This window comes from Triticum urartu, chromosome 2, assembly GCF_003073215.2.
Source record: "Triticum urartu cultivar G1812 chromosome 2, Tu2.1, whole genome shotgun sequence".
NCBI classification, from domain to species: Eukaryota; Viridiplantae; Streptophyta; class Magnoliopsida; order Poales; family Poaceae; genus Triticum; species Triticum urartu.
This window is the reverse complement of record NC_053023.1, coordinates 16,457,889-16,477,240: the sequence shown is the minus strand read 5'-3', so window position 1 is coordinate 16,477,240 and position 19,352 is coordinate 16,457,889. Positions and strand designations below refer to the sequence as shown.

The 19,352-nt window shown below is 39.0% G+C and overlaps 1 pseudogene; it reads right to left on the bottom strand.

Moving 5' to 3' along the window:
• Positions 1-16,136: 16,136 nt before the first annotated feature.
• The window catches only part of LOC125534765, a 4,567-nt pseudogene continuing 1,351 nt past the window's right edge, over positions 16,137-19,352 (bottom strand).

Sequence of the window (19,352 nt, the reverse complement as noted above, 5' to 3'; positions counted from 1 at the left end):
TCTTCGTCTATCGGTAACTTTACTTGGAGCTATATTTTTATTCACCACATGATATGTGTTTTTCTTGGAGCGTCTTGTATGATTTGAGTCTTTGCTTTTTAGTTTACCACAATCATCCTTTGCTTTACACACCTTTTGAGGGAGACTCACATGATTTGGAATTTATTAGAATACTCTATGTGTTTCACTTATATCTTTTGAGCCATAAAGTTTTTGCTCTAGTGCTTCACTTATATCTTTTAGAGCACGGCAGTGGTTTTATTTTATAGAAATAATTGATATCTCATGCTTCACTTATATTATTTTGAGAGTCCTTTAGAACAACATGGAAATTTTCTTTTAGGAATAATATAAAAACTTTTATAGAACTGCATTGAATACTAAGAGAAGTTTGATACTTGATGATTGTTTTGAGATATGGAGATGGTGATATTAGAGTCATGCTAGTTGAGTAGTTGTGAATTTGAGAAATACTTGTGTTGAAGTTTGTGATTCCCGTAGCATGCACGCATGGTGAACCGTTATGTGATGAAGTTGGAGCATGATTTATTTATTGATTGTCTTCCTTATGAGTGACGGTCGGGGACAAGCGATGGTCTTTTCCTACCAATCTATCCCCTAGGAGCATGTGCGTAATACTTTGTTTCGATAACTAATAGATTTTTGCAATAAGTATGTGAGTTCTTTATGACTAATGTTGAGTCCATGGATTATACACACTCTCACCCTTTCACCATTGCTAGCCTCTCTAGTATCACGCATCTTTCGCCGGTACCATAAACCCACCACTTACCATCCTCAAAACAGCCACCATACCTACCTATTATGGCATTTTCATAGCCATTTCGAGATATATTGTCATGCGACTTTCCATCGTTCCGTTATTATGACATGCTTCATCGTTGTCATATTGCTTGCATGATCATGTAGTTGACATCGTATTTGTGGCAAAGCCACCGTTCATAATTTCATACATGTCACTCATGCATCATTGCACATCCCGGTACACCGCCGGAGGCCTTCACATAGAGTCATATTTTGTTCTAAGTATTGAGTTGTAATTCTTGAGTTGTAAGTAAATTAAAGTGTGATGATCATCATTATTAGAGCATTGTCCCAGTGAGGAAAGGATGATGGAGACTATGATTCCCCCACAAGTCGAGATGAGAATCCGGACGAAAAAAAAGAAAAGAGGCCAAAAAGGAAAAAAAAAGAAAGAAGGCCCAAATAAAGAAAAGAGAGAAGGGACAATGTTACTATACTTTTTCCACACTTGTGCTTCAAAGTAGCACCTTGATCTTCATGATAGAGAGTCTTCTATGTTATCACTTTTATATACTACTGGGAATTTTAGATTATAGAACTTGGCTTGTATATTCCAATGATGGGCTTCCTCAAAATTACCCTAGGTCTTCATGAGCAAGCAAGTTGGATGCACACCCACTTAGTTCTTTTGTTGAGCTTTCATACACTTATAGCTCTAGTGCATCCGTTGCATGGCAATCCCTACTCACTCACATTGATATCTATTGATGGGCATCTCCATAGCCCGTTGATACTCCTAGTTGATGTGAGACTATCTTCTCCTTTTTGTCTTCTCCAGAACCACCATTCTATTCCACATATAGTTCTATATCCATGGCTCACGCTCATATATTGTGTGAAGATTGAAAAAGTTTGAGAAGATCAAAAGTATGAAACAATTGCTTGGCTTGTCATCGGAGTTGTGCATGATTTAAATATTTTGTGTGGTGAAGATAGAGCATAGCCAGACTATATGATTTTGTGGGATAACTTTCTTTGGCCATGTTATTTTGAGAAGACATGATTGCTTAGTTAGTATACTTGAAGTATTATTATTTTTATGTCAATATTAAACTTTTATCTTGAATCTTTCGGATCTGAACATTCATGTCACAATAAAGAAAAATTGCATTGAGAAATATGTTAGAAAGCATTCCACATCAAAAATTCTTTTTTATCATTTACCTACTCGAGGACGAGGAGGAATTAAGCTTGGGGATCCTTGATACGTCTCCAACGTATCTATAATTTTTGATTGATCCATGCTATTATATTATCTGTTTTGGATGTTAATGGGCTTTATTTTACACTTTCATATCATTTTTGGGACTAACCTATTAACCGGAGGCCCATCCCAAATTGCTATTTTTTTTGCCTATTTCAGTGTTTCGTAGAAAAGGAATATCAAACGAAGTCCAAACAGAATGAAACCTTCGGGAACATGATTTTCTCAACAAACGTGATCTAGGAGACTTGGAGTGGGCGTCAAGAAACAATCGAGGAGGCCATGAGGCAGGAGGGCGCGCCGTCCACCCTCGTGGGCCCCGTGTTGCTCCACCGACCTACTTCTTCCTCCTATATAAGTCCACGTACCCCGCAAACATCCAGGAGCACCACGAAAACCTAATTCCATCACCGCAACCTTCTGTACCCGAGAGATCCCATCTTGGGGCCTTTTCCGGAGCTCTGCCGGAGGGGGCATTGATCACGGAGGGCCTCTACATCAACTCCATGGCCTCTCCGGTGATGTGTGAGTAGTTTTCTTCAGACCTTTGGGTCCACAGCTAGTAGCTAGATGGCTTCTTCTCTCTTTGTATCTCAATACAAAGTTCTCCTCGATTCTCTTGGAGATCTATTCGTTGTAATCTTCTTTTGCGGTGTGTTTGTCGAGATCCAATGAATTGTGGGTTTATGATCCAGATTATCTAGGAACAATATTTGATTCTTCTCTGAATTCTTTTATGTATGATTGGTTTATCTTTGCAAGTCTCTTCGAATTATGAGTTTGGTTTGGCCTACTAGATTGATCTTTCTTGCCATGGGAGAAGTGCTTAGCTTTCGGTTCAATCTTGCGGTGTCCTTTCCCAATGGCAGCAGGGGCAGCAAGGCACGTATTCTATTGTTGCCATCGAGGATAAAAAGATTGGGTTTATATCATATTGCATGACTTTATCCCTCTACATCATGTCGTCTTGCATAAGGCGTTACTCTGTTCTTATGAACTTAATACTCTAGATGCATGATGAATAGCGGTCGATGTGTGGAGTAATAATAGTAGATGCAGGCAGGAGTCGGTCTACTTGTCACGGACGTGATGCCTATATACATGATCATGCCTAGATATTCTCATAATTATTCGCTTTTCTATTAATTGCTCGACAGTAATTTGTTCACCCACCGTAATACTTAAGCTATCTTGAGAGAAGCCACTAGTGAAACCTATGGCCCCCGGGTCTATTTTCCATTATACAAGTTTCCAATCTATTTTATTTTCCAATCTTTACTTTCAATCTATATCATAAAAATATCAAAAATATTTATCTTATTATTATTATCTCTATTAGATCTCACTCTTGCAAGTGGTCGTGAAGGGATTGACAACCCCTTTATCGCGTTGGTTGCGAGGTTCTTATTTGTTTGTGTAGGTACGAGGTGACCCGTGCATGGTTTCCTACTGGATTGATACATTGGTTCTCAAAAACTGAGGGAAATACTTATGCTACTTAACCGCATCACCCTTTCCTCTTCAAGGGAAAACCAACGCAGTGCTCAAGAGGTAGCAAGAAGGATTTCTGGCGCCGTTGCCGGGGAGATCTACGCCAAGTCAAGACATACGAAGTACCCATCACAACTCTTATCCTCAGCATTACATTATTTTCCATTTGCCTCTCGTTTTCCTCTCCCCCACTTCACCCTTGCCATTTTATTCGCCCTCTTTTCCTCTCGCCCTCTCTTTTCGTTCGCCTCTTTTTCCTTCCTGCCTTCTGTGTGCTCGTTCTCTTTGCAATCTGTTGCCATCATGTCTGAAACTGGGGAGGTTATCGTTGGTAAGGATAGTAATACGGAAAGCTTTGACGCTATTGATGATCCTCTTGAAAACCCTACTATTTTGCACACTAAAAAGTTTTGTATTGGTAGCTGTAATATTATTGGGAAGGGAGTTATCCAAGATTTCTTTACTTGTGTCGATGCTTTGCTCACCATGAGTGGATCTATCTTCATAAAACTAGTAGTCTCGCAGATGCTATATCTTTGCTCATAGTTGAACTTGAAAGACAATTTTTACATATGCATCCTTCCACACAAAGGATTTTCCTAGAATTTTCTAATATTGAGCATTCTTATGTTAAGCGAGCTGCTACCATCTTTTTAGCTCATGAGTTCAGATTTATAATAAAAGAAGCCAATGAAATTTTTGCGCATTATAGGGTGGATGCTGGCCGTCCTCCCATAGAAGCGGTCCTTTTCTATCAAGAAGACATTATGCGTTTACGATCGTTAGATCATGTTGCTTTTAATGAAAACCTTAGAAAAAAGGTTCCTACCGATGCTCTTGTTAATAGGATCTCTGAACTTAATGATAATTTTGCCATCCAGAACAATGGGCTAGGTTTTTCCCTTGAACAAAGGATCATGACTTTTTGTCGAAAGAATGCTTATAATGATGAATTGATTGTGCAATATGAGGGGCCAAAGGAGGAACCAATACCTCCCGAGCTTGATCTTGGGGACTTTTTACCCATTAAATTTAGCCCTTTTGATTACTTTTGCTTGCCACAAAGAAAACTTGCTGCTGAATATAGGGCGTATGAGATGAGTTTTCGCGATTTACCTTATCATTATCATGGCAATACCTCGATCTATCTTTGCTTTTATGCCTAGCTAGGGGCGTTAAACGATAGCGCTTGTTGGGAGGCAAGCCAATTTTATTTTTATTCCTTAATTTTTGCTCCTGTTTAGTAATAAATAATTTATGTAGCCTCTGTTTTGGTTGTGTATTTTGTGTTTAATTAGTGTTTGTTCCAAGTATAACCATTGGGAAGACTTGGGGAAAGTATTTTTGATCTTGCTGTAAAAAACAGAAACTTTACCGCTCACGAGAATTGCTGCAATTTTTATTTGGAAGGTGATATTTAGTTAATTGTTTTGCAGATGATTAATATATAAATTACTCACGTCTAAATATTTATTTTAGAATTTTTGGGGTTCCAGAAGTTTGCGTTAGCTACAGATTACTACAGACTGTTCTGTTTTTGACAGATTCTGTTTTCTTGTGTTGTTTGCCCAGCCCAAATTGCCGTTTTTTTGCCTATTTCAATGTTTCATAGAAAAGGAATATCAAACGAATTCCAAACGGAATGAAACCTTCGGGAACGTGATTTTCTCAACAAACTTGATCCAGGAGACTTGGAGTGGGCGTCAAGAAGCAATCGAGGAGGCCACGAGGCAGGGGGCGCGCCTACCCCCCTGGGCGCGCCCTCCACCCTCGTGGGCCCCTCGTTGCTCCACCGACCTACTTCTTCCTCCTATATAAGTCCACGTACCCCGCAAACATGCAGGAGCACCACGAAAACCTAATTCCATCGCCGCAACCTTCTGTACCCGAGAGATCCCATCTTGGGGCCTTTTCCGGTGCTCCGCCGGAGGGGGCATTGATCACGGAGGGCCTCTATATCAACTCCATGGCCTCTCCAGTGATGTGTGAGTAGTTTACTTCAGACCTATTCGGGTCCATAGCTAGTAGCTAGATGGCTTCTTCTCTCTTTTTGGATCTCAATACAAAGTTCTCCTCGATTCTCTTAGAGATCTATTCGATGTAATCTTCTTTTGTGGTGTGTCTGTCGAGATATGATGAATTGTGGGTTTATGATCCAGATTATCTATGAACAATATTTGATTATTCTCTGAATTCTTTTATGTATGATTGGTTTATCTTTGCAAGTCTCTTTGAATTGTCAGTTTGGTTTGGCCTACTAGATTGATCTTTCTTGCAATGGGAGAAGTGCTTAGCTTTAGGTTCAATCTTGCGGTGCTCGATCCCAGTGACAGTAGGGGAAACAACACGTATTGTATTGTTTCCATCGAGGATAAAAAGATGGGGTTTATATCATATTGCATGAGTTTATCCCTCTACATCATGTCGTCTTGCTTAAGGCGTTACTCTGTTCTTATGAACTTAATACTCTAGATGCATGTTGGATAGCGGGCGATGTGTGGAGTAATAGTAGTAGATGCAGGCAGGAGTCGGTCTACTTGTCACGGACGTGATGCCTATATACATGATCATGCCTAGATATTCTCATAATTATTCGCTTTTCTATCAATTGCTCGACAGTAATTTGTTCACCCACCGTAATACTTATGCTATCTTGAGTGAAGCCACTAGTGAAACCTACGGCCCCCGGGTCTATTTTCCATTATACAAGTTTCCAATCTATTTTATTTTGCAATCTTTACTTTCAATCTATATCATAAAAATACCAAAAATATTTATCTTATTATTATTATCCCTATCAGATCTCACTCTTGCAAGTGGTCGTGAAGGGATTAACAACCCCATTATCGCGTTGGTTGCGAGGTTCTTATTTGGTTGTGTAGGTACGAGGTGACTCGCGCGTGGTCTCCTACTAGATTGATACCTTGGTTCTCAAAAACTGAGGGAAATACTTACGCTGCTTTACTTCATCACCCTTTCCTCTTTAAGCGTAAACCAACGCAGTGCTCAAGAGGTAGCAGTGGCCCCCCTCTGGTACTTCCTTCGCCCAATATTTTTTATATATTCTAAAACATGCTCCCTTGAAGTTTCAGGACTTTTTGAGTTGTGTAGAATATGTCTCTAATATTTGCTCCTTTTCCAGCCCAGAATTCCAGCTGTCGGCATTCCCCCTCTTCATGTAAACCTTGTAAAATAGGAGAGAATAGGCATAAGTATTGTGACATAATGTGTAATAACAGTTCGTAATGCAATAAATATCGATATAAAAGCTTGATGCAAAATTGACGTATCAACTCCCCCAAGCTTAGACCTCACTTGTTCTCAAGCGGAAGCCGATATATAAAAATATGACCACATGTTTAGAGATAGAGGTGTCGATAAAAATAAAATACTGACATAAGAGCATCATGATAATTCTTAGAATAGCAACATATATATTCACAGTTTCAAGTATGAATCATAAACTTCATTGAAAACTAACAAACTATAATCTCAGTCATTGAAGCAATTGCAATTTATCACAACATCGGAAAGAGTCAATATAAGAGCTTTTCAGCAAGTCCACATACTCAACTATCATTTACTCTTTCACAACTGCTAACACTCATGAGAGCATCATGATAATTCTTAGAATAGCAACATATATATTCACAGTTTCAAGTATGAATCATAAACTTCATTGAAAACTAACAAACTATAATCTCAGTCATTGAAGCAATTGCAATTTATCACAACATCGGAAAGAGTCAATATAAGAGCTTTTCAGCAAGTCCACATACTCAACTATCATTTACTCTTTCACAACTGCTAACACTCATGAGAGCATCATGATAATTCTTAGAATAGCAACATATATATTCACAGTTTCAAGTATGAATCATAAACTTCATTGAAAACTAACAAACTATAATCTCAGTCATTGAAGCAATTGCAATTTATCACAACATCGGAAAGAGTCAATATAAGAGCTTTTCAACAAGTCCACATACTCAACTATCATTTAGTCTTTCACAACTGCTAACACTCACGCAATATTTATGGGTATGAAGTTCTAATCGGACATAGAGAAAGATGGGGGCTTATAGTATTGTCTACCAACCTTTTACCTCAAGGGTAATGTCAACAATAATAGTTCATGAAAACTCACATCCAATTAGCTATAAATATCAGGATCTTTCCAACACATTGTGCTTGCCAAAGGATAAAATGTAAAAAGGAAAGGTGAAGATCACCATGACTTTTGTATGAAGTATAAGACAAGAATAAAAGATAGGCCCTTCGCAAAGGTAAGCAGAGGTTGTCATGTGCTTTTATGGTTGGATGCACGAAATCTTAATGCAAAAGAACGTCACTTTATATTGCCACTTGTGATATGGACCTTTATTATGCAGTCCGTCGCTTTTATTTCTTCCATATCACAAGATCATATAAAGCTTATTTTCTCCACACTAATAAATCATATATATTTAGATAGAAATTTTTATTGCTTGCAACAATGCCAACTTACTTGAAGGATCTTACTCAATCCATAGGTAGATATGTTGGACTCTCATGGCAAAACGGGGTTTAAGATTATTTGGAAGAACAAGTAGTATCTCTACTTGGTGCAAAGAATTTGGCTAGCATAAGAGGGAAAGGCACACTCAACATGTTGTATGATCCATGACAATATAATTTATTTCGGATATAAGAAAACATAACCCATTACGTTGTCTTCCTTGTCCAACATCAACTCTTTAGCATGTCATATTTTAATGAGTGCTCACAATCATAAAAGATTTCCAATATAGTATATTTATATGTGAAAACCTCTCTTTCTTTATTACTTCCTATTAATTGCAAAGATGACGAAAACTATGTTTGTCAACTCTCAACAACTTTTATTCAGCATACTCTTTATATGTGAAGTCATTACTCTCCATAAGATCCATATGATCTCTTTATTTCTTTTTATTCTTTCTCTTTTATTTTTATTCCCTCAAGATCATAGCAAGATGATCAAGCCCTTGACTCAACACTAATCTTTATTATATAGCTCACGGACTCGATTACATAGAAGGATCATAAAGCAAAAAACTCAAAACTAGATCATACTAAAACTTTATTCTACTAGATCAAGATATTACCAAAAGGATCGAACTAAGAAAAACGATAAAGATAAAAGTGTGATGGTGATATGATACCAGGGCACCTCCCCCAAGCTTGGCAGTTGCCAAGGGGAGTGCCCATACCAGATACTCAGTTCTTCTTTGCTGGTGATGGTGATGATGATGACAATTGTGCCTTCAGCTTTTTCATGTTGTAATTGAGAAGAGCGATCTCCTCCTTTAAATCATCGACCTCCGATTCCAGTTTCAAGATCTTGTTACATAAATCTCCTTTGCTTTTCTGCTGAAAACAAGAAGGAATAGATCGGTTGTTAGACAGTTTAGCCCTCTTGGGGAGACTAGACTTCTTGAACTTCACGTGTATATCCCCAGGTTGAGGTAGAGGGACATCCTCCTCCTATGAACTTGAATCATTGATCATCCTCAAGTGGGCATCCTCCTCATCATCCGTAGTTCGACCACAAGGAGATAAGTCCCCATAGGTCTTTGGATTGGCAATGAGATGTGAGAGATAGCTTTCTACGTCGGAGTCTTGAGACAACATCTTGCTCTAAATCTGCGGCAGAAACAACTCGAAACAAAAACAGAGGATAATCACGTGGTACGGTGGTCAAAACTTTCGGGAGATTATATAATGAATTTTTACCGACCAAAAGAAGTATCGCGTAAGAAAACGGAGTCCGGAGAGCACACGAGGTGCCCACGAGGCAGGGGGCGCGCCCAGGGGTAGGGCGCACCCTCCAGCCTCGTGGAAGCCTCGTGTCCTTCCTGTACTACTTCTTATTTTCCTATTTTATTAAATATTCCAAAACAGAGAAAAATTGCTATTAGAACTGTTTTGGAGTCGGTTTACTTGTCGTACCACATACCTCTTCCTTTTTGGAGTCTGAAATGTTCTGGAAAGTGTCCCTTTTGTATTCCTCCGGGGTTTCAGTTTCAATAACATTACTTTCAACATTTATAGGATTACCTGAGATATAAAGTTTGATTCTTTGACCGTTCACCACCCTCGGATTTGTGCCTTCGAAATTGTTGATTTTTATGGCACCAGAACGATAAACCTCCTCGATGACGTAAGGACCTTCCTATTTTGAGAGGAGTTTGTCTGCAAAAAATCTTAAACAAGAGTTGTATAGCAAAACATAATCACCTACATTAAACTCACGCTTTTGTATCCTTTTGTCATGCCATCTTTTAACCTTTTCTTTAAACAGTTTAGCATTCTCATAGGCCTGGGTTCTCCATAGCTAATGTCAAATAACCTCTTATCACCGGCAAGTTTGAAATCATAATTGAGCTCTTTAATGGCCCAATATGCCTTATGTTCTAGTTCGAGAGGTAAGTGACAAGATTTTCCATAAACCATCTTATAAGAGGCATACCCATAGGATTTTTATATCCAATTCTATAAGCCCATAATGCATCATCAAGTTTATTGGGCCAATTCTTTCTAGATCTATTAACAATCTTTTACAAAATTAATTTAAGGTCTCTATTACTCAGTTCTACTTCACCACTAGATTTTGGATGATATGGGGATGCAATTCTATGATTAACATCATACTTAGCAAGCATTTTACGATAAGCACCATGAATAAAATGTGAACCACCATCAGTCATTAAGTATCTAGGGACTCCAAACCTCGGAAAAATAACTTCTTGAAGCATCTTAATAGAGGTGTTATGATCAGCACTACTAGTTGGGATAGCTTATACCCACTTAGTAACGTACTCAACAGCAACTAAAATATGTGTATACCCATTAGAGGAAGGAAACGGTCCCATATAATCAAAGCCCCAAACATCAAATGGTTCAATAAAAAGTGAATAATTCATAGGCATTTCTTGACGTCTACTAATATTACCAATTCTTCGACATTAATCACAAGACAAGACAAACTTACGAGTATCCTTGAAGAGATTAGGCCAATAAAACCGGATTGCAATACCTTATGTGCAGTTCTATATCCAGCATGGTGTCCTCCATAAGCCTCGAAATGACACTTGCGTAGGATCTGTTCCTGTTCATGCTCAGGTACACAACGTCTAATAATACCATCTACTCCTTCTTTATAAAGGTGCGGGTCATCCCAGAAGTAATGTCTTAAATCATAGAAAACTTTTTCTTTTGTTGGTATGTGAAACTAGGTGGTATAAATTTAGCAACAATGTAATTAGCATAATCAGCATACCATGGAGCAGTATGAGAAGCATTTATGACAGCTAATTTTTCATCAGGAAAGCTATCATCAATAGGTTGTGGGTCATCAAGAACATTCTCTAACCTAGACAAGTTGTCTGCAACGGGGTTCTCAGCTCCCTTTCTATCAATAATATGCAAATCAAATTCTTGTAGCAAGAGAACCCATCTAATAAGTCTAGGTTTAGCATCTTTCTTTTTCATAATATATTTAATAGCAGCATGATCAGTGTGAACAGTTACTTTAGAATCAACTATATAAGGTCTGAACTTATCACAAGCAAATACAACTGCTAAAAATTCCTTTTCAGTAGTAGCATAATTTCTTTGGGCACTGTCTAGAGTTTTACTAGCATATTGGATAACATTTAAATTCTTATCAACTCTTTGTCCTAGAACAGCCCCTACAGCATAATCACTAGCAACACACATAATTTCAAATGGTAAATTCCAATCAGGAGGCTGAACAATAGGTGCCGAAATCAAAGCTTTCTTAAGTATTTCAAATGCTTCTACACAATCATCATCAAAGACAAAAGGAACATCTTTTTGTAAGAGATTTGTCTGAGGCCTAGAAATTTTGGAGAAGTCCTTAATGAACCTCCTATAAAAACCGGCATGACCAAAGAAACTTCTTATACCTTTAATGTCCTTAGGACACGACATCTTTTCAATAGCATCAGCCTTAGCTTTATCAACTTCAATAACTCTTTCAGAAATTTTATGCCCCAAGACAATACCTTCATTAACCATAAAGTGACACTTCTCCCAATTCAAGACAAGATTAGTTTCTTCACATCTCTGCAAAACTCGATCAAGGTTGCTTAAGCAATCATCAAAAGAAGTTCCATATACAGAAAAATCATCCATGAATACCTCAACAATCTTTTCACAAAAGTCATACATCTTCGAAAGGTAGCAGGTGCATTGCATAAACCAAAAGGCACACGTACATAAGCAAATGTACCGAAAGGGCAAGTAAAAGTGGTCTTTTCTTGATCCTCTTTTGACACAGGTATTTGAGAGAAACTAGAATAACCATCAAGAAAGAAAAAATGTGTACGTTTGGATAGTATTTCTAGCATTTGATCAATAAAAGTTAAAGGGTAATGAGCCTTTTTAGTAGCTTTATTTAATTTGCGGAAATCAATTACCATTCTATAACCCGTAACAATTCTTTGTGGGATCAATTCATCTTTATCATTAGGAACAACAATAATACCTCCCTTCTTAGGGACACAATGGACAGGACTCACGCACTGACTATCAGCAACGGCATAAATTATACCTGCCTCCAGAAGCTTTAGTATTTCTTTTCTTACCACTTCTTTCATCTTAGGAGTTAACCGTCATTGGTGATCAACAACTCGTTTCGCGTCTTTCTCCAATTTTATTTTGTGCTGGCATAGAGTGGGACTAATACCCTTAAGATCATCAAGAGTATATTCAATAGCAGCACGATGCTTCTTCAGAGTTTTTAATAATTTCTTTTCTTCATGCTCTGAAAGGTTAGCCCTAATAATAACATGATATATCTCTTTCTCATCAAGATAAGCATATTTAAGAGTATTAGGTAAAGGTTTAAGCTCAAACACAGGATCACCCTTGGGTGGAGGAGGATCCCCTAGGATTTCAACAGTCAAGTTGTGTTTCAAAATAGGTCTCTGTTTAAAGAATACTTCATCTATTTCCCTTCTTTCATTCTCATTCATAAACATATCATTTTCATGGTCTAGCAAGTATTGTTCTAAAGGATCACTAGGAGGCATGGCAATAGAAGCAAGACCAATAATTTCATCTTTACTAGGCAATTCTTTATCATGGGGTTGTCTATGAAATTTATAAAAATTAAACTCATGAGACATATCCCCCAAACCAATAGTAACAACATCCTTTTTGCAATCTATCCTAGAATTGACAGTATTCAAGAAGGGTCTACCAAATATAATGGGACAAAAGTCATCTTGTGGGGAACGAAGAACAAGAAAATCAGCAGGGTATTTAACTTCCCCACACAAGAATTCAACATCTGTAACAATCCCAACCGGTGAAATAGTGTCTCTATTGGCAAGTTTAATTGTAACATCAATCTCTTCTATCTCAGCAGATGCAATATCATGCATAATTTCTTTGTATAAGGAATGAGGTATTGCACTTGCACTAGCACCCATATCACATAAGCAATGATCTCCTATTTTAATAGAAATAATAGGCATGCCTACAACAGGTATATGTTTATTTTTAGTATCGGGTCTAGCAATTCTAGCAGCTTCATCACAGAAGTAAATAACATGCGCATCAATATTATCAGCCAATAGTTCTTCAACCATACCAATACTAGGTTCAACTTTAACTTGCTCAGAGGGTGTAGGTGTTCTAGTATTACTCTTACGAACCACAGTTGAAGCTCTAGCATGATCCTTTATTCTGATAGGGAAAGGTGGTTTCTCAATATAAGCAGTAGGAACAATAGAATCATTATAAGTGATAGTCTTTTCTTCAAATTTAATAGGTGCGACTAATTTTACTTCAATGGGAGGATTATATTTAAACCACTTCCCCTTAGGGAGATCATCATGAGTAGCAAAGGATTCACAAAGAGAAGCTACTATCTCAGAGTCAAGTCCATATTGAGTGCTAAATCACGGAAAACATCCGTATCCACAAAACATTTAACACAATCAAACTTAGGTGATATACCTGACTCCTTACCTTCGTTGAGATCCCAATCTTCAGAGTTGCGTTTAATTCTTTCCAATAAATCCCATTTGAATTCAATAGTATTCATCATAAAAGATCCAGTACAAGAAGTATCGAGCATGGAGCGATTATTGAGAGAAAGCGGAGCATAAAAGTTTTGAATAATCATTTCTCTTGAGAGCTCATGATTGGGGCATGAATATAGCATTGACTTAAGCCTCCCCCAAGCTTGAGGGATGCTTTCTCCTTCGCGAGGCCAAAAATTATATATATAATTACGATCACAATGAACAAGATGCATAGGATAAAACTTCTGATGAAATTCCAATTTCAATCGGTTGTAGTTCCATGATCCCATATCATCACATAGCCTAAACCATGTCAATGCCTTTCCCTTCAAAGATAAAGGGAAGACCTTCTTCTTGATAACATCCTCGGGCATACCTGCAAAAGGAATGGCTAGCAGTTTCTCTATCATACCCGAAGGAATTTCAAAGTAAACATTTTCAGTAGGTTCAGTAGGTTGATGAGCAACTCTTTGTTCTACTGATCGGGGTGAAGATACCCCGAACAAGCCCGTCAAAGGATTATGTTCCATAGTAACAAGTGACAGTAAATTTCAGCACACTATATAAATCTTTCCTTACCAAATTCCACTCACCAAAGGCGCTTCACTCCCCGGCAACGGCGCCAGAAAAGAGTCTTGATGACCCACAAGTATAGGGGATCTATTGTAGTCCTTTCGATAAGTAAGAGTGTCGAACCCAACGAGGAGCAGAAGGAAATGATAAGCAATTTTCAGCAAGGTATTCTCTGCAAGCACTGAAATTATCGGTAACAGGTAGTTTTCTGATAAGGTAATTTGTAACGGGTAAAAAATAGTAAAAGTAAAAAAGGTGCAGAAAGATGGCCCAATCCTTTTTGTAGCAAAGGACAAGCCTGGACAAACTCTTATATAAAGGAAAACGCTCCCGAGGACACATGGGAATTATCGTCAAGCTAGTTTTCATCACGCTCATATGATACGCGTTCGGTACATTGATAATTTGATATGTGGGTGGACCGGTGCTTGGGTGCTGCCCTTCCTTGGACAAGCATCCACAACTACAGAAGAAGAATTAAGGTAAACCTAACCATAGCATGAAACATATGGATCCAAATCAGCCCCTTACAAAGCAACTCATAAACTAGGGTTTAAGCTTCTGTCACTCTAGCAACCCATCATCTACTTATTACTTCCCAATGCCTTCCCCTAGGCCCAAACAATGGTGAAGTGTTTGGTAGTAGATGTTCACATGACACCACTAGAGGAGAGACAACATACATCTCATCAAAATATCGAATGAATACCAAATTCACATGACTAATTATAGCAAGACTTATCCCATGTCCTTAGGAACGAACATAACTACTCACAAATCATATTCATGTTCATAATCAGAGGGGAAATAATATGCATAAAGGATCTGAACATATGATCTTACACCAAGTAAACCAACTAGCATCAACTGCAAGGAGTAATCAACACTACTAGCAACCCACAGGTACCAGTCTGAGGTTTTGGGACAAAGATTGGATACAAGAGATGAACTAGGGTTTGAGATGAGATGGTGCTGGTGAAGATGTTGATGGAGATTGACTCCCTCCCGATGAGAGGATCGATGATGATGACGGTGGTGATGATTTCCCCTCTCGGAGGGAAGTTTCCCCGGCAGAACAGCTACGCCAGAGCCCTGGATTGGTTCCGCCAAGGTTCCGCCTCGTGGCGGTGGAGTTTCGTCCCGAGAGCTTTCTTATGATTTTTTTCCAGGGCAAAAGGTCTCATATACCAGAAGATGGGCACCGAAGGCCTGCGAGGGGGCCACGAGGCAGGGGGCGCACCCCCCACCCTCGTGGATGGTGGGTGGCCCCCCTCTGGTACTTCCTTCGCCCAATATTTTTTTACATATTCTAAAACGTACTCCTGTGAAGTTTCAGGACTTTTGAAGTTGTGCAGAATAGGTCTCTAATATTTGCTCCTTTTCCAGCCCAGAATTCTAGCTGCCGGCATTCCCCCTCTTCATGTAAACCTTGTAAAATAAGTGATAGTATGCATAAGTATTGTGACATAATGTGTAATAACAGCCCGTAATGCAATAAATATTGATATAAAAGCACGATGCAAAATGGACGTATCAACCCCTCATCCTGCTTTGATTATATTGATTGAGGGGGTATATAGTACATGTTGATCTACCACGAGATCGTTTGTCAATGAGAGTTGTTTCATCTCTGGTATGTGTTGGGATTCTAATGATCTATCAACTAGTCTAGCCTCGGATTATATAATGTATCCCAGGCCTATGATAATAGGAGGCCTAGTCGGCTACGTAGGTGGAGAGGTGTCCTTGTCTTACATGGGCAGTCTTGTGAAATCCCCCTTGCATGCGTCATAGGTTGCCCGAACTGACCAAAGACGGAACCGACAAACGGGGTCCATGGCCGGCCCACCTTGCCTGGAGTCTACATGGTAAGTACCGCCGGTCCAGGACACCATCATGCTTAGAATGTCAAGGAATATTGCCTCCCTGTAAGGCTCATACTGATGCCGAAGACGAACACACATCATCTAGGAGGTAACAAGAGAGACGATGTGCATCAAAAGACCAAAATCCATGTAGGTGAAAATAATGACCTTAACGTGAGCATCATCAAGCAACCAGTTACTGTCAGCAACTAGTTTCATATGGTAGGTCTTGGAACTTTATTCAAGAAAAAAGACTTATTGTTACAATGACATGGCAATAACAAGTATAGAACTTTACATGGCTATAGAGCCATACGATTTAAAGTTCCAAATCTTTAGCAACTCTGGGTACATAAATTTATGTCATGGAACTGTTCAATACGCTAATGACGATGCCCTTGCATTTGCGAAGCCAACCTTGCTAGTTAGTATGGAACGACATCGATCATTTGTCCTCATTGAAGAATCTTTCATGTACCAAATGGATGTTAGAGATTGTTCATGATTGGAGAGCAAGTTGATGACATCTTTGATGGATGGGCGCTTGTCACACTCTTGCACGACACACATCAGCCTAGTTATCATGACACGCTCCATCTGCCACTACCACTACTTCAACTCCCCTCTCATCCGCTCATCTACAATCTCAAGGATGGCTTTCTTGCTATAAAACTCCCTGATGGCGGCGATGAGGGTGTTTCGGTGCGCTACCCTTCTTGGGACGATCAGTCTCACATCGGTGGCCACCTCCAACGGAACCAACCCAAGGCTATATATATCAGAGGCGGGGCTCAGCGTGCCGGTCTCGATGTACTGGGGGTCCATGTAGTCCATGCTCCCAATCATGGTGATACAAGGAGTACATACGCCATCGTGGTAGCTGACTTGCCACACGAGCCTGAAGTCACCGAGCTTGGCATCGAAGCCCTCACCCAGCATCACGTTGCTAGGCTTGATGTCCCGGTGTAGCATCTACCCCACGGCCGAGTCATAGGCGCCATTGTGGAGGTACTCGATGGTGGTTGCGATGCCGAGAAGGATATTGTACCTCTGTCGCAATGTCAACGTCCCCCCTGCAGCCGCTGCCATGGAGATGGTCGTTCATGCTATCATTGGGTTCGAGCTCATAGACAAGCAACAACCTTCCATTCTCGTCGCACCAACCAATGAGTAACAAGAGGTTCTTGTGGCGCAGCTGACACGAGGTCTCGATCTGCTGCACATAGTTCTACTGATTCCACCTCGACGTCGGCTGCCGCATCCCCTTCACCACCACCGCCCCTAGGTCTGTCACTGTTAGCCGCCCTCTATACACCTTGCCAAAAGATCCCTTGCCGGTTTTCATATCCTTGGAGAAGTTATCTTTTGCCACTATTAGCTCAGAGTATGACAATTCCCGGTGATTGGAAAACATGATTAATTTTTTTTAATTTTTTTTTTGCGATGGGGAAAACATGATTAATTAACAGAAAGGATTAGATCAAGTGGCATTTTTCAGTTTAATTGAACATTTAAATCAAATCATGATTATGTGTTTACCCTGCAAAATTTTTCATCCGGACACCGTCTTCCATTGTGCATAACAATACTATAGAGAAGAACGTGAACAGTGGACAGGAGACCGGCAAACAAAACTATACGCGATACATATTTGTCTTGGCAGGGGATGGATCTGTTAGGAAAATAAGAATCAGTTAATGGTGCTAATTGGTTAAGCCTTTTGACAGAAACATACTATTTCAATATAATTATAATTATAACAATTTATCCTCCACAAAATTCGAAATAATATAAAAATTCAAAAAAAAAATCCTAGTGAAACATTGGTTTCGCTCATATTTTCCTCGATTTTTATTTAGTCTCACTAAACCCTCTAAATCATCATGTTCCGGAGGACTTTGCTCCCTTGTCAATTTCGGCGAACTAAATGTTACGGCTGTAAAATTTAAAATATGGAAAAGAATATGTAGTTTATGTACAATTTTTTGTGTTAAAAGTACAAACTATAGAAAGAAAAGGTAAGATATTTACTTTATTTTCGCATTCATCTCAAATTTTCATATATTGTAAGTAATATATGCACGTGTATACATTATCTCATAAATTACATGTATGATTTGTTTAAATTTTTTAGATTGATTTTGTCCCTAAATCAACAATTTGATGTGTGGATGAATGGAAGAAGTTGAAATTTATTGCTCGACATTCTCCGTCAAGTTTGGATTTGGGATAATTGGTATACCCTCAGTTGTGTCCCCCTCGTCAGGATTGCTCCTAGTTTCTGAAAACACGTGGTCTTGCCCCACCCACTTTGGTGTCTTGTGCTTTTTCCATTTGACTGTCACTTTGAAAACTTCATATAACTAATTCATACTAAATCAGAAAAATGCAAATAAGATACCAAAATGTTTGAAAAAAATATCACCTGTATGTCAATGTCACTTGCATTCATGACGAAAGTGTTGGTAAGTGTCCATCCGAGTTTTAGCTCTTATGATACCACCATGAATAGTAAAATCAAAAAAATTTCAAAAAATTCAAAAAAAGTTGGTGGCAAGGAATGATGAATATTTTAAGTGCTTGCCAAGTCTCATCAGGAAATCACATTCGTGGAAGTCGTCGCAAAAAAACAACCAACACTCGAAAATAGATTGTTTTATTTTTGCCATGACTTCCACAAATGCCATTCCCTAATGAAACTTGGCAAGCTCTTAAAACTTTTGTCATTCTTTGCCACCAACTTTTTTTGATTTGCATTTTTTTGATTTAGTATGAATTAGTTATGAAGTTTTCAAAGTGAGGTCAAACGGTCAAAGGGAAAAAGCATAAGAGGCCAAAGTGAGTCAGGCAAGACCACGTGTTTTCACAAACTAGGGGCAATCCTGACGAGGGGGCCACAACTAATGGTATAAAACAAATTATCCCTTGGATTTTTTGATGAACTAGTCGGTGCATAATGTCAATATGGTATGAAAACCAAAAGGTCTCCATTACATCGATACACAATTACTGGAAAGTAGGCATGTTGGATCTATGAATAATCACACACGACTTCCGCTCGACAAGTGTTTGCGTTAGGCCATCTTGCACAAACGTTTCCACATAAAAGTGTGTGTGATGGGCATACCTAAGCCATACAGTTTCTTCTAGGCACCGTGCGTGTTGCTAAGAACATATCACATGATTTGTCCCGTATAATTGTTTATGATGACTCACCCGATCTCACACGTGCTCTTTTTGTCCCGCGTGAGTGACCGGAGGACCTATCGCCGATGATTTCGGAGTCGTGTGCAATGCCCCCCCCCCCCCCCCCCCCCC